General features: G+C 39.8%; 1 long non-coding RNA gene across 1 annotated transcript; it reads right to left on the reverse strand.

Moving 5' to 3' along the window:
* LOC147917406 (uncharacterized) lies at positions 1-26,089 on the reverse strand. The gene is made up of 2 exons (XR_015551696.1): positions 25,898-26,089; positions 1-1,235 (listed from the first exon to the last, which is right to left on the reverse strand). It is a non-coding gene; the product is annotated as an uncharacterized LOC147917406 (long non-coding RNA).
* Between the last annotated feature and the right edge of the window lie 305 nt (positions 26,090-26,394).

Raw genomic sequence — 26,394 nt, forward strand, 5'->3', positions numbered from 1 at the left:
TAGGCTTAATTTAAATACTTATTTTTTCATGATGTCCAAAGAACATTACATACAAGAATGAATGAATCCTTAGACCACCAGTTGGTGCTGGTGGTTCCCCTTCTCCAGCGGTTGGTGTATTTGCTGTTCTGTTAACAATCCTTTGCTTTCCTCCTTCCTGCTCTTTGCACAAGCTGACCTTCATTCTCAATCCTATTCCTTTCTCAAATCCTATTCCTCTTTTTTCAATGACACCTCAAACCCCACTCTCATTCTGAACCATTTGCTAATAACCTTGACTTAGGAGTTTTTCTTCTAAACTCACGTGGAATTTCTTTCTCCACACTTGGCTTACTTAACTCTTGTTTACCAGTTGGTGCTGTTGGATGTGTTTCCATGGGTCTATGCTTACGTGTTTTATCATCAGGTGACTGACTTGGCTACCTCTTGTGTAGCAGTGCCTTACTTTAAGCACAGTTACATATCTGAGGAATAACGGATTACATTTTGTAGACATAATTCACTTGAAGAACGTATAGCTCTGAGAACTTAGGTTAGACAGCATAACATCCAAAAGTCCAGAATCTGAGCCCACACAGCCAGGTCTGCATCCTGGTCCTACTACTTACAGTTGTGGGGCGTGAGCAAGATACTTAGCTCCATGTTGCTTAGTTTCCTCATCTGTAAGATGTGAATGGCACTTACTTCCTCGGGTGGGTTGGAGGATCAAGTGAGTTAATAGGCTTAGAGTATCCGGAACAGCACCTGCTATTACAAGTGCTAGAGAAGAGCACGCCATGATTATTTTTTAAGACAAAGATCTGTAAAAGAGGTAGTTATCATCATTGACTTATATAGAATTCTGCAATGTGTGGACCTGTAAAGTAGATTAAATTAAATGGTTTTAATACTAATTAAAGTTCTAAAATCTAATTGGATGTGTGTTAATTGATATGACTATTGAGGGAACAATGAGTCAAAGTAGCACAAAAGTTTTTGAAAATTAGCGTGAACCTGCTCAAATCTGTTCTCTCATCTTCTGGAGTGGTAAGTTCACAAATGCTCCAGTACCTGCAGGAGATGGCGGCATGCCCGCTCTGGCCTCCTGAGTTGTGAAGAGGTGATGATGGCCACCTCGGGCCACCTTCAACCCCCCGCGCAGGGTACGAGAGCTCTTCACAGATCCTTCTTTGATATCAACTCTTCCAAAGGTAGCTGACTTCTCCAGCTGGGTAGTTTGAATGCAATCAGATTCTCTGTGGGAGAATAAGAGGATAAATGACTCACCCCAAGCACATAGACAGTCCAGATACATTCATTTTTGAGCAATGAGTTTAAAATTTTAATGCAGCGGATTTTAGTATTTTTATAGCTACATTTCAGCGGGGCAATTGGAATGACATAAAGCCTATCAAAATAAAATTTCCATTTTGATGCACATTACAAACCTCAATCTACTCTTTGTGACCCCTAAGAATATAACCCTTTGAAGAGAGACTCTTTCAGACATACTCCTAAATTGAGACAGGCGCTTAATTTTCTTCACACAAGCAATACTCTTTCAGAAAATTACTTGTATTACAGGATAAAAATCTTCTAAAGATTGAAACTAGTGCTTAATATGTGCAGCACATTTTTGAAAACTTGAGACTTAAAAAGTGCAAGAAATATTTGATTGTCATCACTTTTTAAAAAATTGCTAACAATATGAAAATATAGTTCCTTACAACTGGTTATTTACAAGCAAATTTCCTTATGACATACCAAGAGTTCTACTGTTATTTTTTTAATAAAATGTTCCATATAAGAAAACTCCCAAATATCATTGGAAACCCTGAGGGTCAAGTGTAAGTGCTTTATGTTGTGGATGAACATTGATGAGCAAACAGATGTGGCGCCTGAGACGTGACACAGTCCCATTATTCTAAAATTGATGCTTATGCGCCTCAAGCCCCACTGGCCTCCAGCTGCACTCTGAGCACAGGAGGTTAGCACTCCAGCCTCACAGCCTTTGCTTTTGCCCCTCCCCCTCCCCTACTGGCCTGGAATGTTCTTTCCCTGGATATCGACATGAGCTGTTTCCTTACCTCCTTTAGACCTTTACTAAATGCCATCTTCTCAGTGAGGCTTCCTTACTATCCCGTCTAAAATGGTACCCACTCCCAACACCCCTGCCCTCCTTCTTTTCCTCGTCATCATTACCACTGTCTGGCTCGTTTACATCTGTCTCCTTCCTATTTAGACTGTGAGCTCCTTATCCACAGAAGCTCTGACTGTCTTGTTTACAGCCATAGCTCCAGGGCCTAGTATAGTGTCTGGCATGTACTAGGCATTTAAAAAATATTCGATGAATGAGAAAATGAATCCGAAATCTTTTATATATGACTTGGTACTTATGAGTATGTCTGATGTCCGGAATAAATACATTGCAAACAAAGTTATGAAGCCACAATTTAAACAACAGATCTATAGAACAAATCATTATTTTTGTAACATTCTGTACATTTCAAAGGCTATACTGTTCAGAGTCTTTTCTTTCCATAGTTCTTTTCTTTTTTTAAACATAGCCATTATTTTCAGAAACAGCTCTGCTGGATTCTGCCTGGTTCTTTTCAGGGCTCTGTTGCGAGGGAGTCTGTCTTGAGGATGCTGACCTTCCTTTCTCTCGTTGTCTTGCTCTTCACTAAACATACTGTGTTCTTCTCATGGGACCCACTCTCTCAAGAGGTTTTCACATATAGACAAAATTGGATTTGTCTAATCACTTTTATTAAGGTGCTGAAATGTAAAATTTCACAAAATCCGTGTGTGGAAAGCAGTGCCATCCTCCTGTGCAGACAGACATGCAGGTGATTCCAGTGACTGACACGGCCGTGTCAGTGCAGATTTACAGGTTTCTCGGGGATTCAGTTCAGCCACATGAAACAGAAAACTCAGATAACAGCGGCTCGAACAAGACAGGAGCTTGTTTTTTCTTATGTAATGAGAAGCCCGGTTGCTGGTGTTGGCTTGGTGGCTCTGGGCGTCAGGGCTGAGACGTCTGCAATTCTTTTGGCTCTTTTCTTGAGGTCTAAAGAAGGAATAAGAAGGAGGAAGGGCAAAGGACAACAATAGCCGTGTCAGCTGAGTTAGATTGCCTTTTCTGGAGCTGCTCCAGAGGCCCCAACAACAACTTCACTTCCACGGTGCTGGCCTGTTCTGTGCCCCCTGGCCATCCTAGCTGCAAGGGAGGTTGGGAAATATTTGTTTGTTTGTTTGTTTTTTTCTTGGGCACATGGATGCTGCCAACAAAATTAGAATCCCATTAACAGGGAAGAAAAGGAGAATGGATATTGAGTGGGCAACCAGCAGTCTGTGACAAAGTAAAATATACCTGAAAGGGAGATAAAATTTCTATTTGTCTTTTTCACAGAAATCAAATTGATCAGGCCACATGATCCAGAACAACAGTATTGGGAAAATTACCTACAGAAAATTGCACTTCAATTTTTTGGAAAGCATGTAAATAAAATACTGTTTACAATATAGTGTAGTTGATAAACGTAGATTAGAGCCAAGAAGATATGTTAAGTTCTATAGGAAACAACAATAAGTATAACATCCACATGGTTCTGTCTGCTGAAAGACATTGCTCAGAAAAAGTTCTAAATCTCAGCACAGATTCAAATTACAGTTCACAGTAATTCTGGATGAGTCAGTGTGGATCATAAAGATCACAGAATTTAGTGAGGGACTGTATAATAATTATTTAGAGTGTATAATAATTTAATGTGCATAATTTAAGATTTAAAAATTAATATTTTACAAGGTAAAATTTCCAACAACATTTTTCACAGAAATAGAACAAAGAATCCTAAAATTTATATGGAACAACAAAAGACCCTGAATAGCTAAAGGAATCCTGAGAAAAAAGAACAAAGCTGGAGGTATCACACTCCCTGATTGCAAAATATTCTACAAAGCTATAGTAACCAAAACAGCATGGTACTGGCACAAATGCAGACACACAGATCAATGGAATAGAATCGAAAGCCCAGAAACAAACCCACACATCTATGGACAGCTAGTCTTTGACAAAGGAGCCAAGAACATACAATGGAGAAAAGAAAGTCTCTTCAACAAATGGTGTTGGGAAAACTGGATAGCCACATGCAAAAAATGAAAGTAGACCCTTACCTTACACCATACACAAAAATTAACTCCAAATGGATTAAAGACTTGAATGTAAGACCCGAAACTATGAAAGTTCTAGAAGAAAACATAGGCAGTACGCTCTTTGACATCGATCTTAGCAACATGTTTTCAAGTATCATGTCTGACTGGGCAAGAGACGTAATAGAAAAAATAAACAAATGGGACTACATCAATAAAAAGCTTCTGCACAGCAAAGGAAACCATCAACAAGATGAAAAGACAACCTAACAATTGGGAGAAGATATTTGCAAACCATACATCTGATAAGGGGTTAATCTCCAAAATATATAAAGAACTCATTCATCTCAACAACAAAAAAACTACCAACCCAATTAAAAAATGGGCAAAAGACCTGAACAGACATTTCTCCAAAGAAGATATACAGATGGCCAACAGGCACATGAAAAGATGTTCAACATCATTAACTATCAGGGAAATGCAAATCAAAACTACAATGAGATATCACCTCACGCCCGTCAGAATGGCTATAATTAACAAGACAGGAAACAACATGTGTTGGAGAGGATGTGGAGAGAAGGGAACTCTCATACACTGCTGGTGGGAGTGCAAACTGGTGCAGCCACTATGGAAAACAGTATGGAGATTCCTCAAAAATCAAAGATAGAACTACCATATGATCCAGCTATTCCACTGCTGGGTATTTATCCAAAGAACGTGAAAACACCAATGCGTAGAGGTACATGCACCCCTGTGTTCATTGCAGCGTTATTCACAATAGCCAAGACTTGGAAGCAACCTAAGTGGCCATCAAGGGACGAATGGATAAAGAAGATGTGGTATATATACGCAATGGAATACTACTCAGCCATAAAAAACGATGAAATCCAGCCATTTGTGACAACGTGGATGGACATTGAAGGTATTATGCAAAGTGACATAAGTCAGATGGAGAAGGTCAAATACCGTATGATCTCACTTATTAAGTAGTAGATAATAACAACAACAAACAAACACATAGAGACAGAGATTGGATTGGTGGTTACCAGAGGGGAAGAGGGGAGGGAGGAGGGCGAAAGGGATAATTCGGCACATGTGTGTGGTGATGGGTTGTAATTAGTATTTGGGTGGTGAACATGATGTAATCTCTGCAGAAATAGAAGTATAATGATGTACACCTGAAATTTATACAATGTTATAAACCAATGTTACTGCAATAAACAAAAAATTTAAAAAAAAGATTGTATAATAATTTAATGTGCATAATTTAAGATTTAAAAATTAATATTTTACAAGGTAGATTATGTAATAATTAAAATAATTATATTTTGCAAACCATAGTTTAGAATATTTGTAGCTCATCTGTTTGACAACTAAAACAGGGAAGAATGAACTTATAGATCTATAAGTTATTACTTCATTTAGAATTACTTTAATGCAGAGTAATTTTTAATTTTTTTCTATTATAGAGCTCAATTTTTAAACTAAAAATCATAGTAAGCCAGAAAATACCTTGGGAAATCATCGGCAGTGATTACTCTTAAGGAAAAACTTCAAGGTATATAATTTAAATTTCTTTTATTCTAGTAACTGCTTAGGAAATGACTTTTGGAAGCTTATCATACATGCCATAAAAGTAGTAAATGGAATGAAAGAAATCAAATCTCCAAAGAAGCAACACACTTTAATTTTTAAAATGTGGTCTATAATTATAGAATAATGTGTTTTAATCCTAGGGGAAAAGTTTTTTGGATCTTGTTTTCCCCTAATTTTAAATGAATGGAAACCTTATTGAGTTTGAATTAACATGGCACATTGAATTGTAGTTGTCTTCGTTTTTCTTTATTTTAAATGATGGACAAAGTGAGCTATCTTATTTTCTATAATTTTGTGGCTTAAGAAATGTATCATAGGTGTAATGACATTTTAGATTAAGTAAGGCTCAGGGGACATCAGTGTGACTCATGCATGGTCTTTGCATTCAAGAAGTTTCTAGTTTGATGGGAGAAGCAGATGTATGAGACATGAACTTCCTTTGTGGTAAAGGGCTGTGCTACAGGGATGAACGACAGTGCTGTGGACGTCTGGAGGAGGGGAGATGGTGCCAAAAGAATTCAGGGAGGGATGTGACGATCTTGAAGGCATTTCACCAGGGGCTAAATTAGAGGATGGACATTTCAGAGAGGGAACAGGTGATACAGAGGGAAAGTTCCCTGAATGGATGCTCAGTGGGGAGGGGCAGTTAGAGGTGGTGCTCACGAGAAGTTGAGGCTGACTGTGAAGGGCCTCGAAGGCCTTGCTAAGGACTTTGGATTTCACTGGTATGCAGCGAAGGCCTAACAGAGTTTTTAAGTAGCATAGTGACACGACCAGATTCACTTTTAATAGATATGACAGTAATGACAATTAAGAGGACAGACTGGGGCAGATAGTGATTGTTGGTATGGAGGCCACCAGAAGACTGTCATTTGCAGCCCAGGGGACATGATGAGGGCATGAACAGAGTGGCCATAAGACATAATGGAGAAGGTGGCTCTGGGAAATGTTCCTCTTAGGATTGACGTGTATCTGCTTATGGAATGACGTGTGTTTGGGTATGGGAGTGGTGAGTGCCCGGAGTTGAGCATGACTCTAATGTCTCCAGCTTGGAAAATGATATAGCTGTCACTTAATGAGTTGTAGAGTTTAGGAAGCAGAGCAGGTATTTTGAAGCAAGATAATGAGTTCAGTTTGGGCCATTTATTTTCAGGAGCATCTATTCAGTAGTCATTTGGAGATATGATTCTAGAAATAGAATTAGAGAGAGAGTCTGGAGTCATCCCCACGTAGGTAACAGTTGATAAAAGACCAGAGGTAAATTGTCTCCATTTTGCGCATCAACTGAGACTGAGAGAGATTAAGTGACTTGTTTAAGGTCAGTAGAGATGGTGAAGGTTTGCAGGAAAAGCCAACATCTAATGCACCTCTTCTGATCCCAGGTCTATTATCTAATTTCTTTGAGCCTCAGTTTCGTCACATGTAAGGTAAAGATAATGACACCTTCCTTATATTACTTAGGATTATATAAGATAATATATACAAAGTACCACGTAATGACATAGTGTCACAATCAGATAGTCATTAAAAGTCTGTTACCTTCCTTCTTTTTGTTTACAAATGCTGATTTGGGGTGACAAAGACTCTCTCTTTGACCAAACTGTAGACAGGCTCCTCAGAGCCGTTTTTGACCCGTCCTCATCGTTGGGTCCTGTCTTCGGCCTGCCGAGTCCAGTTTTAGCAAGTATCCTGCTCAGCCAGTTTAGAGAGACTCCCCTACTCTCTATATCTGACCACCCTCTATATCTGATCAACTTCTTCACCCCCACCCTGAAAATTTCATCACCCTGATCTGCCTTCAGCAAGAATTCTGTTAAGTTGGTTTAGCAAAAATCCCTCTCCCCTTGAAGTCTTCTCTTAGTAATCCTCTATCCACTAACACCCCCTCCCCCCAACTCTGCTCCTTGGCTACAAATCCTCAGCTGTCTGCCATATTTGGTGCTGAGCCCGATCTCTCCTCCCTATTGTGATTGTCTTTGACCCCTATCACAATAATTATGAATAAAGTCTTCTGCACATTTAACAAGTGTCAGAATAATTTTTTTAACGAGGCCTTAATATGATGATACCTCATAATATTCCTAGAGGTTCATTAATTAGAGAGCTTCCTGTGTGTCCAGCATGATGACCTTACCACCCAAGGCTGGTTGTTCAAACACAGTTGGAACCAGAAAGCACCAAGTGGGCAGCAAGTTGAGGCTGGGAGCCAAGAGACAGGATCCTGGGGCAGTCAATGTTGAAAATAGGAGTTATCGGAAAATGTGGAGAGCTGAACATTCAAGCCAGAGATGTGGTTGCAGGATGAGCCTGGAAACTGGGGAAACAGCCAAGACGATGGGAAATAAGAATATGAGAAGCAGGTGTTAAAGTGATCTAATTCCACTGGAAGAGAACTTTTTCTTGCCCAGGGATTGCTTTTAAGAAGTTAAATGTTTTTTGGCTCCTGTGTGAAGCCTCTTTGGCTACCTTGGCATCTGAGACACAATAGCGTCTGTGGGAGATGGAGGCCAGCTCTGTCGTTTCATATGCATGCTTTCAAATCAACACAATGAAGACCATTGTTCTAGATGGCCTGCTAGGGAAATGGGATTTTGTAATTATGAAGGAAAGAGAGTTATCATTTATGCCAGTATTATTAATTTTTTAAATACCAGAATATAGTAACATTACTCAACATTAAAATGATCTTTACCATAATTGATTTTGGGGGGATAATTTGGAAGGCATTAGATGATGGGAGGACTACAGGGTTTTCTGTAAGGATGTCAATGATCTTGTGCTGTAGGTGTGTGCAAGGGCTGGTGGATAGAGTTCTACTGGTTCCCATGCCCCTCGCCTCCAGTGAGTCCTTAAGGCTGCCTAAGGAGAAGGCAGGGTAGGCAGCAAGGAGAACTGCAAACATAAGGGGAAAGGGTGTCTGGGGCAGAATCAAAAGAAGAGAAATGACTCAGCAGCCACAGCAAATTAGCGTGTGCTGATTGGAGCTTCCCAAGGGTCAGAAGGTTACATATGCGTGAAAACTGGTAATTCAGAAGAGATGGAAAGTGAAAAATACTAGAAAGGATATGGAAAGAGCTTTTATGAGGTCCTTAGGGAGTTAGCTTTTCAATGCCATATAAGACCTTGATTAAGATCTCTAAAATATTAGAAACAAAATTATTGAAACTGAATTGAAAAATGTAATGATTAGCCTAATGGCACAATTTGCATGGTCAGAAGGAGATGCTAACAATATTTAGGTCCCAGGGAGAAGGGAGAAGGACAGAGAAAGATGGGAGGACAGACCACTGTCTGTGTGTTGTGCCCTTGGAGCCCCTGTATGGAGCTTGGGAGGGGAGGTGTGCAGCAATGCCTGTGGTCAGGGGGAGATGGGACAGGTACCCCCGGGGCTTCCATTGGCTGCGTGCCTCTTAGCAAGCCGGCTTCCTCCAGTTCTGGGGGCAAGGATAATCAAGAATTAACCACACATCTCTGTATGGTCATTATCAGATTCATAGAATGGAATGAGATATTAGGGATTAATTTAACATAAAAAAGTTAACTAATATTTCCCAAAGTCACATAGCCAGTCCAATTTTGAGAAAATAAGTTGCTTATAAAGTAATTTGATCAGTATCAGTGTGTGATTTTCTCTGAAATACAAATTTTAAGGACAGAGGTAGGATGAAATTCCTGTTATTCTTAGTAGCTTCATAACCTCACCAAGTTACTTAAATTCTCTGAGTCAATTTCCTCATCAGTAAAATCAGTTATACATATATCAAGAAATATTGTGCAGATGATATATTTAGGTGACTATCAGAGTATAAGGTTTTTTTTTTTTTTTGTGAGGAAGATTAGCCCTGAGCTAACATCTGTTGCCAATCCTCCTCTTTTTTGCTGAGGAAGACTGGCCCTGGGCTAACATCCATGCCCATCTTCCTCTACTTTATATGGGACGCTGCCACAGCATGGCTTGATAAGTAATGCGTCAGTCCACGCCTGGGATCCGAACCTGCGAACCCTGGGCCGCCAAAGCGGAGCACTCGAACTTAAACGCTACGCCACCGGGCTGGCCACACAAGGTGTTTTTTTCATTAAAGTGAGGTTTTTTTTTTTTGCCTTCTTTCAATTTAAGATGTCTTCTTGATAACTTTGCTAGCTTTCTGGCTTCTCAGTAGCCTTTGTCAAAGAAAAAAAAAAAAGGATACAGAAGAGTCAATCCCCCTCTCCTAGCTCACTCTGCTTTTCACCCCAGGAAAGGAACATTTAATTTCTGCTGGTGTGGGGTTGGTGGAAAGGTCTCTTGCAGAGACCCTCAGAACTGAGTGTTGAGACTTTCTAAGCCACAGGTGATTATAGAAGTTATTCCACCTCCATCTCTTAGCCCTTAAATCTGCCTTTTCTGATTTGTATAAACGGTCAGACCCTGGGCTATTGATTGCTTTTTAATTTTAAAAACTTTTATCATTTCCTTTATAAACTCACAAAAATACATATATAAAAATTAGGAAACTCATATAAACAACTATGAAAGTCTTTTCTCCTATCCGTATATGTGTATGTTTTAACAAAAATGGAATCATGCTATATATAAACTATTTGCTAACTCACACTTTTCTGTACATTTTTTGCATATACAGGCATTCTTGGCAAAATGCAATGCATGTGTTCCTGAAAAACCTTGATTTGGCAAAGCTGCACATTAAAAATGACAGGGATTAACTGGAAAATAAGGTGAGGGCAGGGTATTCAAAATCCAAGCAAATTTGTAAGCAGAGCACTGGTGAAAACAATCACTGGTACCTGGGGAGACAGCGTAGACTGCCAGGCAGACAATTCAGCAGGACTAGAGACAGGCGTGTCAGATATAAAAACACGTGGAACAATAGAGTGGCAAAGCCTTCAACCCTTTAATGAGACCTGTAGGAGTGTGCTGAGCAGGGGTGTGCACCACACAGATGGAGGCAGAGCTCTGAGCCAGTGGCGCTGCCATCAAAGTGAAACTGGCCGTGAGCTGAGAGCTCTGCCTGTCTGGGTGTGTGAATAGGAAGGTGCTATGGACTGAAGCACCTTCAGCGTGTCCCCCCCCAAATTCATATGTTGAAACTGTAACCCCCAATGTGATGGCATTTGGAGATGGGGCCTTGGGGAGATAATTAGGTTTAGATGAGGTCATTAGGATGGGGCCCTCATGATGACATTAGTATCCTAATGAAGAGACACTGGCGAGCTCGCTCTCTCTCTCTCTCTGCCATGTGAGGACATGGTGAGAAGGTGGCCATCTACAAGCTGGGAAGCGAGTCCTCACCAGAAACTGGTCATGCTGGCACCTTGATCTTGGACTTCTAGTCTCCAGAGATGTGAGAAAATACATTTCTATTGTTAAGTCGCCTAGTCTATAGTATTTTGTTATGGCAGCCTAACATGACTAAGACAGAAGGTCTGTGAGCAAACCTTTTTTTAAACTTTATCTATTTTTCCATTTTTTATTTTAGAAATTTTCAAGCATACCCAGAAGTAAAGAAAATAGTATAATGTATCCAAAACCCAGCTTCAACAGTTACCATTATTTTTCCAATCCTCTTGCATCTGTCTCCTCAACCCTACCCCTCACCTCTTTTTTTCCCTCCTTTTTTCCCATTTTGAAGCAAATTCCTGACATATCATTTTACTTGTTAATAACTCATTATATATTTCTATCAAATAAAGACAAAAAACCATAATCATAATGCCATTATCATACCTGACAAAATTGACCAAAATTCATTAATACCATATAACAACAAATCCATGGTCAAGTTCCTCCAGTTAAAAAAAAAATCTTTTTATGGTTGCTTTTTTCAAATCAGAGTTCAAGGAAAATCTACAAGTTTGATTTGGTTGTTACGTTTTTAATTAGTTTTGAATAACTTCTATGGTTTCTTTTTTTTTTTTTTTTTTATAATTTTCTTTCTTTCTTTCTTTTTCCCCAAAACCCCAGTAGATAGTTGTATGTCATAGTTGCACATCCTTCTAGTTGCTGTATGTGGGACACGGCCTCAGCATGGCCGGAGAAGCGGTGTGTCGGTGCGCCCCCGGGATCCGAACCCGGGCCGCCAGCAGCAGAGTGCGCGCACTTAACCGCTAAGCCACAGGGCCGGCCCTCTATGGTTTCTTTTTGAAAATATTAGCAAATATGTATACATATTGCTATTTCCCCTTTATTACACACAAGGCTTACTGTTCAGCTCCTTGCTGTATTTCACTCAATAGCTAAATCCTGGAGACCACTCTACATTAGTATACTGAATGTTGTCAGTTCTTTTTATAGCTGCATAGTACTCCATTGGTGGGTATACTATAGTTCATTTAATCAATCTTTTATTGATAGAATTTGGGTTGTTTGCAGTCCGTTCTTATTATAAATCTTTTAAACTATGCCATAATAAATAGTTTGTGCATATTTCATATTCTCAGGCACTTGTTTTAAGTTTTCTTAAAATATACACCAGTGGGCTCCTGCTGTCAATGCAGCTGCTGAGCAGATGGTTTTTCCTTTTCAGATGATGGTTAGAAGTCTACCCTCCTATTCTGGCTCTACTTATCTAGAAAAAAATCACATATGAACCAACAGGACTCCATTTTATCCTGACATAATGCCACCGTTTATCAATCACGTATATACAGAAATATGTGTACAGAAACATGTTGCAGCAGGACAGACTATACGTACACACACCCACAGCCTGACTCCCCAACATCTACATTATCATTTTTCATGGCTGCTCCATTGGCTATCTATTGGTGCCTAGCAAATTACCCCAAAACTTAGTGGCTTAAAACAACAAACATTTATGTGGGTTGGGCCTGCAGAAATCTCAAGGCTCAGCGGGGGCAAGATTTGCTTGCAAGCTCACGTACGTGCCTGTTGGCAAGATTGCATTCTTTGCAGGCCATTGGACAGAGATCTCAGTTTCTCGCTCATTGTTGGCTGGAGCCCACCCTTAGTTCTTTGCCGCATGGGCTTCTCCATAGAGCAGCTCATAGCAGCTGGCTTCTGTCAGAGGAAGTGAGAGAGCAAGAGGGGGTGACCGAGACAGAAGCTAGAGTCTTTTTGTAACACAATTGCAGAGTTAACACCACATTACTTTTGCCAAATTCTGTTGGTTAGAAGCAAATCACTAGGTCCAGCCAACACTCAAGCGGAGGGGATGATACAAGGGCATGAATACCAGGGGCCAGGTATCATTGGGGGCTCTTTTAGAAGCTGCATAGCATCAGACTCGCATAGCATCTCATTATGTGGACTGTATGGTAATTTACTTACCCAATCTTCTACTGCTGGACGTTTAGATTGCTTCCAATCATGTCACACACCCACAACTTTCCACTAGCTTTCTCATGCCTATTCTATGCCTCAAACTTCCAAAAATCCAAGCTCCAAAGCCACCGTTTTCATGTACAGACTGCAGAGGAATACACTACTCCCCTACTAACTCATCTGGAATTTTAATGAATAACATTTTCTTCTTCCTGTTGCAGGTATTTTAGATCAAAGAGATATTGGTCATTTATCCCTTAATATATTCTCAACTTTAGAACTGATATTCTGTATATAAAGTGCTCATCCGATTTAATAAAAGAAAGACAATGTCCTCAATAGAGAGACAGGCAGAGAGAGGGAACAAGTGAAAGACATGACAAATTAAGATATGAAACTATCCAATAAGAAAAATATAGATTATAACAAGATATTATTTTTAATGAAAATAAAGATTTTAAAATAGCATGATCCCTAATGTTGGCAAGGGCGCGCATAACCAGGTCCTCTCAAATCTTCCAGGAAGGAGTTAGCATTTGTGCCCTAGGACCCCTCAACTCCATTCACCTAGGTCTTCTGTGTCTTCTTCCACATCTTGTAGTTAAAATTGGACTGTAGAATTTTCCCAGCGTTAGCTGTCACTGTGGGATCACTGTCACCATACTCAAGACATTAGAAAATATCCGTCAGTGAAGTGAGAACAGTTTATCAACAAAGGCCACGCCACGGCCACTATATGGGTGCAGATCTTGACAAAAGCATTCTCAAGTTGCCAAGCAGGTTAAAGGCAGTCAAAACAACGGTGACAGTTGTAACAGAAACAGACTTCCCTGCTTGCCACGAGGATGTGGGTGCTATGAAGCAGAACCATCGAGACGCACCTGGGAATACGTGAAGTGCGCTGCATAATACAGCAAACTATTGCCATTATGTGGGAAAAAAGTGTTTTTGTAAAACTTCACCTATAGAATTTTAAGTTTCTCCAAGTCAATTTTCTTTTTTTTGGAGGGAAGACATTATTATAAGCTACAGCAGTCTCATTGGGTCTTTTGTCCTCATCTTATAAGTCAGTACAATGAAATAGATCGAAACTAATTGATTTCCAGATCACTTAAAGGAAATGCCATAATGTTAAATGACCATTTCATTCAAAGACTGTGTTATTCTTTGCTACTCTTTCTTGTAAACAGGCTTATGTATATCTTACGATTGTTCTCCAAGGATTTTACAGAACTGGGGCCAGAAGCCTTTCTCATCTGTCTTTGTGTTCAGGATGTAATCCTGATACTTACATCATACAGTAATTATGTCATTTGACGTTTCTGTATCTCTGAGAATCTTTACAAGATGAGTTTGATGATTAAGAAGGGAGAGATTAATGTACAAAAGCTCTTTGACTTTATAGGCCACAGTTCACTTCCCACTGAAGATGTCTACTCATTGCTCTCCTTCCCCAGTCAAAACAGAGAGGAGACTGTGTTAATTTTTATCGTGTATTGACCATGAGAAGCCAGAGATTACATGAGTCAATGTGTGATGCAAAAAGCTTAATAGGTACTTTTATTCTGGTTCTCAGAAGCTTGATGTCTGAGAACACAATTTAGTCTTAGAACAGGAAAATTATACCTCTTCTGTTTGTTCAAGTTTCCTTTAAAATGGAAGTGAAAATTCTACTTCCTTTTATGCCTCACAGGGATCAGACCAAGAGGTAAACACAAAATTTATTGATTCTCACATCTTTTAAGTGTATGATGGACAATTACCCAATGTGTAGTTTACTTATTGTGGGTCCTTCTTGTTTTCTTTTTTCCTACTACAGTTGCATTTTTCACATATAACTCTGAGTTGTTCAGTATAATGAATTAGTGACATATCCTCAGAAACTGTATTATTTGCCAATTTACTAACATAGGGCATCTTTTTTCCTTCTACCAGTTTGGCAATGTTCTACTGAACCTTCCAAATTTCCAATTAACACAAGAGATGAGAAATTAATAACCTCTTTAATCTGAGAGGCTCAACCTATTTTTCTTCATAGCTGAAAAAATTTTCTGGTTAATAGTACTTAGTTAAAAATGTTTCCCATATCTTGTCGAAAATTCACAAACTCGCATCAGTCTCTCTTATTAACAATCAATTTGGCATATTCTACTTATAAAATCACTAATTTGAACATTCTTTAGGAATCCTCTTCAAAGCAGCTTTACCTCCTACGTTCCCTTCTCGTCGACATGTGGACCCTTCTATGTGATGAAAGCAGCAAGCATGCTCAGTGTGTCCTTCAGGCCCCATCCTTATCTGATTTGTGTTTCAAGACTATGGATGTCTATGCATTGGAAATCCAATTGCGTGCTCTACCTAGACGGCCTATGGGTAGGCTGTAAGCCTCCAAGTGGCCAAATGATTTAAATAATGTTGAGCTAATTAATATCCCATATATTTGTTTGAGTGAGTAGGCTTCTATCTCCTGAGGAGTGTTTGGTGTGGAAAGCCATGCCTCTGTAAGTATTGTGATAATCAATATTCCATATAAAATGGCAAAAGGCCATGCCAGGGTAGTGTGATATTTTGAGAAGTGGCACATTAATCAATTACAGGTCTTCAGATGGGGTAAGGGTTAAAACTCTTACTGTAGGATCTGGCAGAGGGGACGTGATCACTTCTGATCGACAAGCACAAGTAAAGGATTTGTAAGGAAGAAAATGTGATCATGTGACTTGAATTGAGATTCTATAACAAGGCAATTTTTTTTAATTCTTTTTTGCTGAGGAACATTTGCCCTGAGTAACATCTGTTGCCAGTCTTCCTCTTTTTTACTTGAGGAAGATTTGCCCTGAGCTAACATCTGTACCAATCTTCCTCTATTTTGTATGTGGGTTGCTGCCACAACATGACCACCGAGGAGTGGTGTAGGTCAGCACCCAGGAACCGAACCCAGGCTGCTGAAGTGGAGCGCACTGAACTTAACCACTAGGCCATGGGGCCAGCCCAGAACAAGGCAATTTTAAATATCTTACGTGCTCTAATTTTTAAAATGATTTACACTTTTCTTCTGTGTGATCTTAGCTTATATTGTGTGGCTGGGAGGCAGAAGAGTGTGACTTTAAGTCCTGACTCTGCTGTTAACTCACAGCGTGACTTTGGGTAGACCTTCTATCTTCCAGGCTTCCTCATCCACGAAATTAGGGGGTTGTGCTAAATGATCTCCAAGGCAGCATTTGGCTTGAAACCCCTATGATCATATCTTATATAAATGTATCCTCTGATTTCTGATTATTTGGAAATAGTACCCAATTGGATTGAAAACGTAAAATAAACAAATGTGAACATTTAAAAATCTTCTCTGCTACTGCTATCATTTTAATTGTGAGGCCTATTCCTTATTTATGCCTCAGTCTTTGAGAAAGCTAAAGCTGGCTGTTAAATAGTTCTTCTAATTAGTATGAACGGTTGTAGCATTTAAAATCCTTGTCCTGCCTTTGATAAGATGAAAATTAGAGTGAAAAATATGCCTTGGTTGAACATTAGCATGCAAACCACGCGGCTTGAAAAGATGTGTTTAGGCTCTGAGAATAAAGCAGAAGCCAGCACGTTCTGACAGCTGTGAGAAACACAAAAAATATTAATGGTGGCAGTTAGGGAGTCAGACAGAGAATAGCAATGCACAGGTGCATTTTCCCTAGTGCATATATTTCTTACTTAGTATTCATGATAAGTTTCCAATACCTTCATCTTTACACAGGAATTAGAAAACAGTTCAGACGTATTAGTTTGGCTCAGCAATTGCCTAGGACAGCTCAAAGAAGAATGCCTAAATGGGTGTGTATATTTGTAATAAAGCAGTCTCTTATGGTAATGCTTTAAAGATCACCATAATGTCATTTTTTCTTTTCTAATAAAATCATCATCATAACAGTTTTATGGTTCTCTTAATTCCATTATTAACATCGTATCTGAGTGGAGTGAAAAATTACATTAATAGCAAATTGTTCTACTTTCCTCATTGACCACTATCTTTTAATACACATTTCCAATATTTGTGTCTATCAACATTTTGACTTTAAAGGTTCAAGTGTCACTTGTGGTTTAGGATAATTACGTGAAAAATCTTTTCAGTCAATATAGAAGCTCATCACTTCAGATTAGCCAAAAATACAGAAATGGGAAACGAATTCTCACTTGGATATGTCTGAACACATGATCATATTGAATCCCTCTGTACACTCCACAAAAACCCTAAACAAACCAGAAATAGCTATCTTGAGTACTCTGTTCTCAGAGTTATCAGGAGATACCATACCATGAGCACAAGTAAGGGTCCTAGCGATATTGTATATCTCTCAAGTTCACTGTCAGTGAACAATGTGAAACATTTGGGTCTTGAATATCTGTATAGATCTCTTCCTTATCTTTAAACTTCTAGTCAACTCAACTACTCAAATTAAAAAATGATGGAAATAGTGTTATGCTGCCATAGACGCGTGAATAGTAGAATTCAACCAAGTCGTTGAAGACCATTTTCTTTTCTCTACAAAATTCAGAACCAAAACATATGTTAGTTTTCATAAATGTATACTTTAGGGAAAAATGTCAGTTCTCAAATCACCTTTTATGATTGCAACCACATGTCTTAGAATATGTATCAAAAGTGCCTATTTAGAATTTGTATTAAAGTGTAAGTGAGTCAGACTGAGCTCTGATTTTTATTTTTTTATTTTTAGTTTTTGTGAGGAAGATCAGCCCTGAGCTAACATCCATGCCAATCCTCCTCTTTTTGCTGAGGAAGACTGGCCCTGGGCTAACATCCGTGCCCATCTTCCTCCACTTAATGTGGGATGCCGCCACAACACGGCCTGACAAGTGGTGCATCAGTGCGCGCCCGAGATCCAAGCCCGGGCCGCCAGCAGCGGAGTGTGCACACTTAACCACTACGTCACGGGGCCGGCCCTGAGCTCTGATTTTTAATCCTGTCTCTTTAAGACTATTACATGCTATTCAAAAGATCTCAGCTTGGGCCTGGTGGTATTCTAACACTGAGATGCCTGACGTTGGTTGCTGTTATGATGGCATCATGTGACACCTTCGGAGTCTATCATCTTACCATCAGTATATTTTATAACTTTGAAGAAAAAGAACGTATCTTCCTTGAAGACACATTTTTCCTTGCTTCTTCTTTGAAACTATCTCCTACCCTCCCATCCCCGGCCTACATTTCTTTCTCTAACCATTATGTTCTTGAAATTCTTCTGAAATCTTCCCTTGCTTGTTTATGATGTAGTGATACAGGGTGATACCACTTTACCAGATTCCTGATTGCCAGATGTGACGTGTCACGTGAGAATTAGTGATGAGTTATACGCACACACACACAATTGTAAAAATACCAAAATTGTTCCCTATCTGTTTGAATTGATTTTGAGTATCAAGTTTCAAATGAGGTAATGTTGTATGTTACATAGCAAACTATATATTGGCAATCTATATTGCCAAGTTTTAAGCTCCATTCTTAGAAAAGCAGATATTAACTCATAGACTGAAGATTTTTCTTAGGTGTAGACATTTTGATTCGGTTATGTTTTTTCAGATCTATAAAGCTTTCTTTTGGTTGTTTCCAATTTGAAACAACTATCCAGTTGTTTCCAATTGGTATCCAATTTGAAACCATTATCACCTTTTCTTCATGACATAGTCTTTTTTCTTTTTAATTCTGCTAGAGTGGGGCTCAGCATAATAAGATTCATTATTTCCCTGATTTAAAACCACTACTGATGAGCTCCTACTATCCCTACTTCTTCCTGAACAATAAAACATTCAGGAATTTCAGCACAGATTTATAAAAAGTATTTGTGCTGTATGGATTTGTCTGGAGTTTTGAGCAGCGTGTTGAATATTATAAAAGCACTTATATGTGACGTGGAAAATGGATGCTAGTTTTTCTGTATTTTCAATTATTTTTACAATTAAAACTTGTTCCCCAACCTCCCTGATCCCACAGTGGTGGGTGTAAACAAATGGGTAGATTGTACTGAAGCCTTTCACTAATGACCTATGCCGTGAGCTCAAGTACCCGCTATGGAGTTGCTGTGGCCAGAAAGGCCCCTCTGACAGCACGGCAGGCGATTGATTTCCTGGGCTCAGGAGCCATGAGAATCAGATCTTTGTCTCTGCTTTGATTTTACCACAGCTGGATCTCATATCCTGCTTAGTCCTTTATCTGGACAAATAAAATCAGTTCCAGTCCTCAGTCCCAAATTGTCTCCCAGAACGTAATGACCCCACTTTTTTAATAGGACAGAATCCGTAGCTAAGGCCTGACTAAGGGAAACTGCCCCTACAAGCACCCTCTTTCCTACCTTAAAGCCTCTAAATACTTCATTTAAAAAATCAGACCCATAAAGTGAATGGGTCTTTATGGAGTCTTCGGCACTGAACTTTGCTTCCTCATTCCTAAATACAAGCCAATTCCACTCCTCTAGCTAGTCCTACAATATTTTGGAGATGTGATCAAAAATAAGAACAAAATTAAAGGCGGTTTTACAGATAGTCTTTGGGTAAAATTATGTGTCTATAGGGGACAGAAGATTGGGTAGGAGAGAGAAGAGAAAACTAAAAGGCTTTTGGATATGAAGTGCATCTACAATGGGTGAATGCTGGGAAAAATGTAGAAGGCTGTAATTTATTAATGGAACATAATGTATAAAAATCCAGTCTGACTACAATGAGATATCGCTATACACCTACTAGAACACCTAAGACAAAAAACAGAGATAATGGCAAATGCTGGCGGTAATGCGGAGAAACTGGACCTCTCACATATTGCTGGTGGGAGTGTAAAATGGTACAGCCACTCTGGAAAATAATATGACAGTTTCTTATAAAGCTAAACATGTGTTTGGGCATTTATCCCAGGGAAATGAAAACCTACGTTCACACAAAAACATGTGGATGAGTGTTCACAGGAGCTTTATTTGTAATAGCAAAAACTAGAAACAACCCAAATGTCTTTCAATGGTTAAATAGTTAAACTCTGGAATGCCCATACAATGGAGTGCTACTCAGTGATAAAAGGAACAAACTACTGATACACGCAACAACCTGGATGGATCTCATGAGTATTATTCTCAGTGAAAAAGATTTCAGAAGGTTATGATTTTGTATGCTTACATTTATATAAGCTTCATGAAACAATGAAACTATAGAGATAGAGAACAGATTAGTGGTTGCCATGGGACAAGGACAAGGGAGGGATGAGGTGGGTAGATGGTGTGAATAGAAATGGGAAGCACAAAGCAGTTCTTTGGTGGTGATGGAACATATTTGTATATTGATTATAGTGGTGGTTTCACAAATCTATACATGTGATAAAAGTGCATAGAACTACACACACACACACACACACACAAACATGTGTGCATGTAAAAAATGGTGAAAATGGAATAAATTCTGTAGTCTAGTCGACAATATTTTACCAATCAATTTTCTGGTTTTGATATTATACCACAGTCATAAAAGATGTCACTATTGGGAGAAACTAGGTTAAAGGTACAGCGGACTGTATACAAATTTTACAACTTCCTGAGAGTTTATAATTATTTCAAATTAAAAAGTGAAAAAAACCCCGAGAAAACCCAACGCAGCCTGTTTTTTTTGGTGAGGAAGACTGGCCCTGAGCTAACATCTGTTGCCAATCTTCCTGTTTTTGCTTGAAGCAGATTGTCCCTGAGCTAACATCTGTGCCAATCTTCCTCCATTTTGTCTATGGGACCCTGCCACAGCACGGGTTGATGAGCAGTGTGTAGGTCCGCACCCAGGATCTGAACCTGCGAATCCTGGGCTGCCAAACAGGAGCGAGCAAATGTAACCACCATGCCACTGGGCTGGCCCCTGTTTTTGTTTTAATGATGTACACCAAAGGTCTCCTTGCCTCTATAGTGTAAATACTTATATGTTTTTGGTTGTTTACAATGCATCTTGCACTATTTTGGAGGATTACATTTATTTGTAATTATGTGAGAAAAAGACACTGGTTTCCCATGCCAAACTGAGATGTCAAAGGATATTTGAACTGAAATATAGGCTAGGCATCACACTGAAGAGAAGACAAGCAACTCTCTACCCTGCGCCCCATACACCTACGGAAGCTGGATCTCAGGTCTGTACCATCTTTCATCAGTGGACAAAGGAGTACTCTCTTGTTCTAAGGGTAGAACATGGGACATGGAATATTAATTTCCTGTGTATAGAACATTGATGGTCTGTGCATAGAAAACAGAACAAGAGCCTCATCGTCAACCCACGAGGAAGGAGCAAGAAATGTGCAGTAAATACTGTAAGATTAAAGCTAGCCAAGAGAAATAAGCAGATCTTTAATGACTGTTGTCAAAGTAGTTCATTTTAGGGAAAAAACAGGGCAGTTATCCTGAGAACAGAAGGATGAAATAGCAAGGTAAGCTTAGGTACTTTTTGATGGGCATGAACAAATAGAAGCCAAATAACAAAATGAACTAGGCTTCAGTGCCTCCATTCCGTTTGTGTTGTAACCACCTTAACGAGCTAGAAGCCCCATCAGACAAGACATTGGATTCAATCAACAACGGCTGCCTAATTATTCTGGCTCTGAGTATGTCTCTAGGGTTTTCAAATTGTTAAAAATCCAATAATCCCCTCCAGAGGCGGCACACCTGAATACCCCTACCCTGCCTCTTTTTTTCAGAGCTGTCACGCATTCCGTCAACTAAGACAAGTATTGGTTATGTATGATGAACTATGGCTAATTTCTTTTTTACAAGCAAATAAATAATTTTGCGGCTCATTAGGCTGAGCACTTCTCTGATTTGTTCGACCTTTGCTGTGCTTTTCCATCAGCTGGTTTTCTCAGACCTCATTTTCCCCGCAAAGCTCCAGTAATCAAATGAATTGCTGGACCCATCAATCTGACGCCATGACCTGTTAAAATGGGATTCATCAGAAGAATTTCATTATGTTTTTGTTAGAACAGTTGTCAGAAAGCTTTCACTCCTGCTCTCTAGTCCCACTGAGTGACAGGTGACTGATACACACATGAAGGAAGTGAAGCATTTATTAAGAGTTTAAGTTGAGACGCCAGCTGAGTCAAAAGCTTGCTACATAGAGCATCCTTTGCAGAACAGATTTTCCCGTAGCCATTTGTAGACAATTAAACTTGGGATCTTCTCCTGTTGAAAGATTAACCTTAGGTGGGAGAGTGCTCTCAGTTTAAATACCAAATGTGTGTTTGGGTCGTGGCAAGTCCCCAGGGAGGTTTTAAGTTGAAAGTGGAAAACAGTATTTGCAAAGAGGATTTTAGTGTGATTGCTGTTTGCCTTCAGAAGAACCATTCATTGAAGCAGTTCACCTGAAAGTAGAATCACGGGGCTGAACCAGGCAGAAGGGGAGATCTTTACTGAACCAGATGCAATTGGTTTCAGCATGTCCTTTCCAAGGTTGAAAATGGTGACCAAGATGGCCTTAACGTTCCCAGCTACACCTGTCTAACCGTGTCTAAACTTTAGACAAGCTTCTTCTTGACAATAGACCCCTGACCTCCCTTTGCTAAGAGCATTTACTTTAGTAGAGTGGCCATAGTAAGTTTTTTTTTTTTATCGAAAGCTACTTTTTATTTAGATCTTACTAGGTGCTGAACCCTTAATCACATCACCTCTGTCAATCTTTCCAGCACCTTTTTCTTTTTTTTATTGAAGTATAGTTGACATACAATATTATGTTAGTTTCAGGTATACAACATAGTGATTCAACCTTCATATACATTATGAAATGATCACCACAGTAAGTCTAGTAACCATCTGTCACCATACGAAGTTATCACAATATTATTGACTATATTCCCTATGCTGTACGTTACATCCTTGTGACTTATTTATTTTGGAACTGGGAGTTTGTACCTCTTAATCCCCTTCACCTATTGTATCCCCCCACCTCACTCCCATCTGGCAGCCACCAGTTTGTTCTTCGTATCTATGAGTTTGTCTCTTGTTTTGTTTTGTTTATTCATTTGTTTTGATTTTTAGATTCCACATACAAGTGAAATCATATGGTATTTGTCTTTCTCTGTCTGGCTTATTTCACTTAGCTTAATGCCCTCAAGGTCCATCCATGTTGTTGCAAATGGCAAAATTTCATTCTTTTTTACGGCTGAGTAATATTCCAGTGTGTATGTATGTGTGTGTGTGTATACTACATCTTCTTTATCCATTCATCTATTGATGGACGTTTAGGTTGCTTCCATATCTTGGCTATTGTGAATAATGCTGCAATGAACATAGAGGTGCATATATCTTTGAATTAGTGTTTTTGTTTTCTTTGGATAAATACCCAGAAGTGGAATTGTTGGATTGTATGGTAGTTTCATTTTTATTTTTTTGAGGAAACTCCATACTGTTTTCCACAGAGGCTGCACAAATTTACTTTCCCATCAACAGTGCACGAGGATTCCCTTTTCTCCACATCCTCATCAATGCTTGTTAGCTATTGTTTTTTTGGTGATAACTATTCTGACAAGTGTGAGGTGATATCTCATTGTGGTTTTGATTTGCATTTCCCTGATGAATAGTGATGTTGAGCATCTTTTTATATGTCTGTTGGTCATCTGTATGTCTTCTTTGGAAAATGTCTGTTCAGATCCTCTGCCCATTTTTTATTTTTTGATATTGCATTGTATGAGTTCATTATGTATTTTGGATATTAACCCCTTATCAGATGTATCATTTGCAAACATCTTCTCCCATTTAGTAGGTTGCCTTTTCGTTTTGTTGATGGCATTGTAAATTCTTTCTCTGACACCTTGAGATGTAAATCTTCTACAGCCCTGGAATGTTTGTGTCAAGGACCTGGGAACCATTTCTTTGAAATGTAATTATCAAGAAAGACAGGGCCCCTGTCCCCCAGTCTCTGTGGGACGGTAGGAGCCTAATTTCAGTAAGCATCAATTAGCAAACACAGATGGCCTAATCACACTGACCAACCTCCCTTTAGTGTCCTCCAGGACTTTTCCTTTAGCTGACCCCAACATTTAAAAATCCACCTGCCTTTATTTCAGCGGAGTTGTGCCCAATCTCTCTGCCCTAGTACAACAGTCTTTTTTTTTTTTGGTGAGATTAGCCCTGTGCTAACATCTGCCAATCCTCCTTTTTTTTTTTTTTTTTTTTGCTGAGGAAGACTGGCCCTGGGATAACATCTGTGCCCATCTTCCTCCACTTTATATGGGATGCTGCCACAGCATGGCTTGCCAAGCAGTGCATGTGTGTGCCCGGAATCCGAACCGGTGAACCCTGGGCCGCTGCAGCAGATCATGCGCACTTAACTGCTTGCACCACTGAGCTGGCCCCTGTAACAGTCTTGAATAAAGTCTTCCTTGATTGTTTAACTGGTCTGGTGCAGTTTTTCTTTTACAATAGAGCCAAGATAATGTCTTCAACTTTATTTCTAACCTCTACAAATGGTGTTTGGATATATTTTAAGAATTTTGCGCATTTGGTTTACCTAGTTTTGACCTTGTGTTGTAACTTATTAGATCACTTAAAAAAGCCATGAATGTCATTTAGGAGCTAAGCCCCTTTTAAGAAATACATATAAAATGCCAGGGTCAACTCTAGGCAACACTGTGTGGTCTCCTCCTCTCCTTTCAGGATGTTGCCAGATGACAATGGACTCTCCTAGGGTGAGAGGCCCTCCTTGCAGAGCTGGGTCAACAAAACAAGTCATGCCAGCTGCTTCCGATCCTTGGCTTGAGCCCCTGCTCTGACCTTTGCTATTTGGTTGTGTGTCTCATTACCGATTTGGTTTTGTCCTAAGAATGGCCTTGTGCCTTTTAGAGAGAGCATCTGCCACTAATCACTGGAATCAGGAGCTACTGACTCCGGGTTCAGAGACCCAGCCTAATGCCCACAAAACTAAGACGGTGGTCTGGTCTGTCCTCTAGAGTCAGTAAGTGTTAGGTTTCATTGTCTCAGAGAGCAACAGTGGCTGCTCATCTGGGGGACCCAGGGTCTTGGCTGATAATCATTAACTAGTTACATTGCTTTGCCAGGGTTGATATTTTGCGTCAGGGAAGCAGGTTCAACATGTTTTTAAATTATGTAGTAAGCCACATCCTCATTCAGCTGGGCGTGGGTATACAGCCCTTAGTCACAGGGTCAGGAGACAGAAGGTCTCAGGTAAAAGGCAGTGGTGCCTGATTAAATGTATTCTCAACAGCCACCTTGTTGATAAGGTGCTGTACCCCGGAGTTAGGTTGGACTGGCCTGAGTCTTCTCAAATTCTGTCTCCTCTGCTAATTTGCCTCTGCCAATTACTGCCCTGGGCTGTTGTTCCTGACTGGTCACTGGGTGTTCAAAGGCTTCTGCTCTGATACCTAGATAATGACTGTCGCTTTACTCCTCAATTCCACTCTTGCCTCCTAAATTGAGTTTGACATTTGTTGAGACTTCTGCAGAAATGACCTTACTATGCCTATTATTTTGGCCTCACCATCACTTGCTTAGAAAACCCTGGAATTCAGCTATCTTGGAAGGCAGGAATTTTAATTAAATTAAGGTTTTAAAGATGAAGCCTAGAATGAAGCCAGAAAAAAATAACTTTCAATATTACTAAATGACATCAATGTGTCAAATGATGCTTTGGTTGTGTTAATTGGGAAATAAACACACCTGTAGTAGGTATAACATGTTATCCCAGACTTCATCAGCCTGTGACCACAAAATGTGTTACATTTACTTTTAATAACCAAATTATGGTAGTTAGAACCCTTATTGACAAAAGGCCCCCAATTAGCCCCTCCCTAATGCCCGTATGAGACCCTCAGATGCCCACAATCCAGCTTGCCCTTTGGTGAGGGCTTCCCCATGACCGTACCTGTTATCAGAATGCCAGCATCCATGTCCAGGGTGGTATCTCTAATTGCTTCCTGTTGTTGGCATGCCAGAGAATCTCTGGATTCTCTGTTGAGGTGGGAAGTCTAACTTCTTTTCTGCTGAGGGACACACTTTGTTATCAGGGCCTAGAAACTCTCTCTAGAACAGTTCCCGGGGTGAGCCCCTTGGCTATGACCTGAACAGATCTCATATGAAAAAAATGCTCCACCTGTTCCCAGTGGTCTTCATTCGTTCTGCTCCCCCAATTGCCCTATCCTTTCCCCCACCCACCCAGAGAGAAAATGCTTCTTTCTGCCCCAGCTGTAAAATAAAGCTCTTGGGGGAAAGCAATGAAAGAAAATATATGCCAGGAGGGACGCAGAGCCTGGGAGCAGAAAGGTGGGTGGTGTTGGCTTGAACAGCATCTGGGCTCCCCCTCAGGGCTTAGCTAACAAAAGACACTCGGGAACATGTCAGCACTCGCTCACCTTGCAGCAT

Source organism: Ceratotherium simum, chromosome 3 (assembly GCF_057802395.1).
Source record: "Ceratotherium simum simum isolate JZ-2026a chromosome 3, ASM5780239v1, whole genome shotgun sequence".
In the NCBI taxonomy this organism is placed as follows: Eukaryota; Metazoa; Chordata; class Mammalia; order Perissodactyla; family Rhinocerotidae; genus Ceratotherium; species Ceratotherium simum.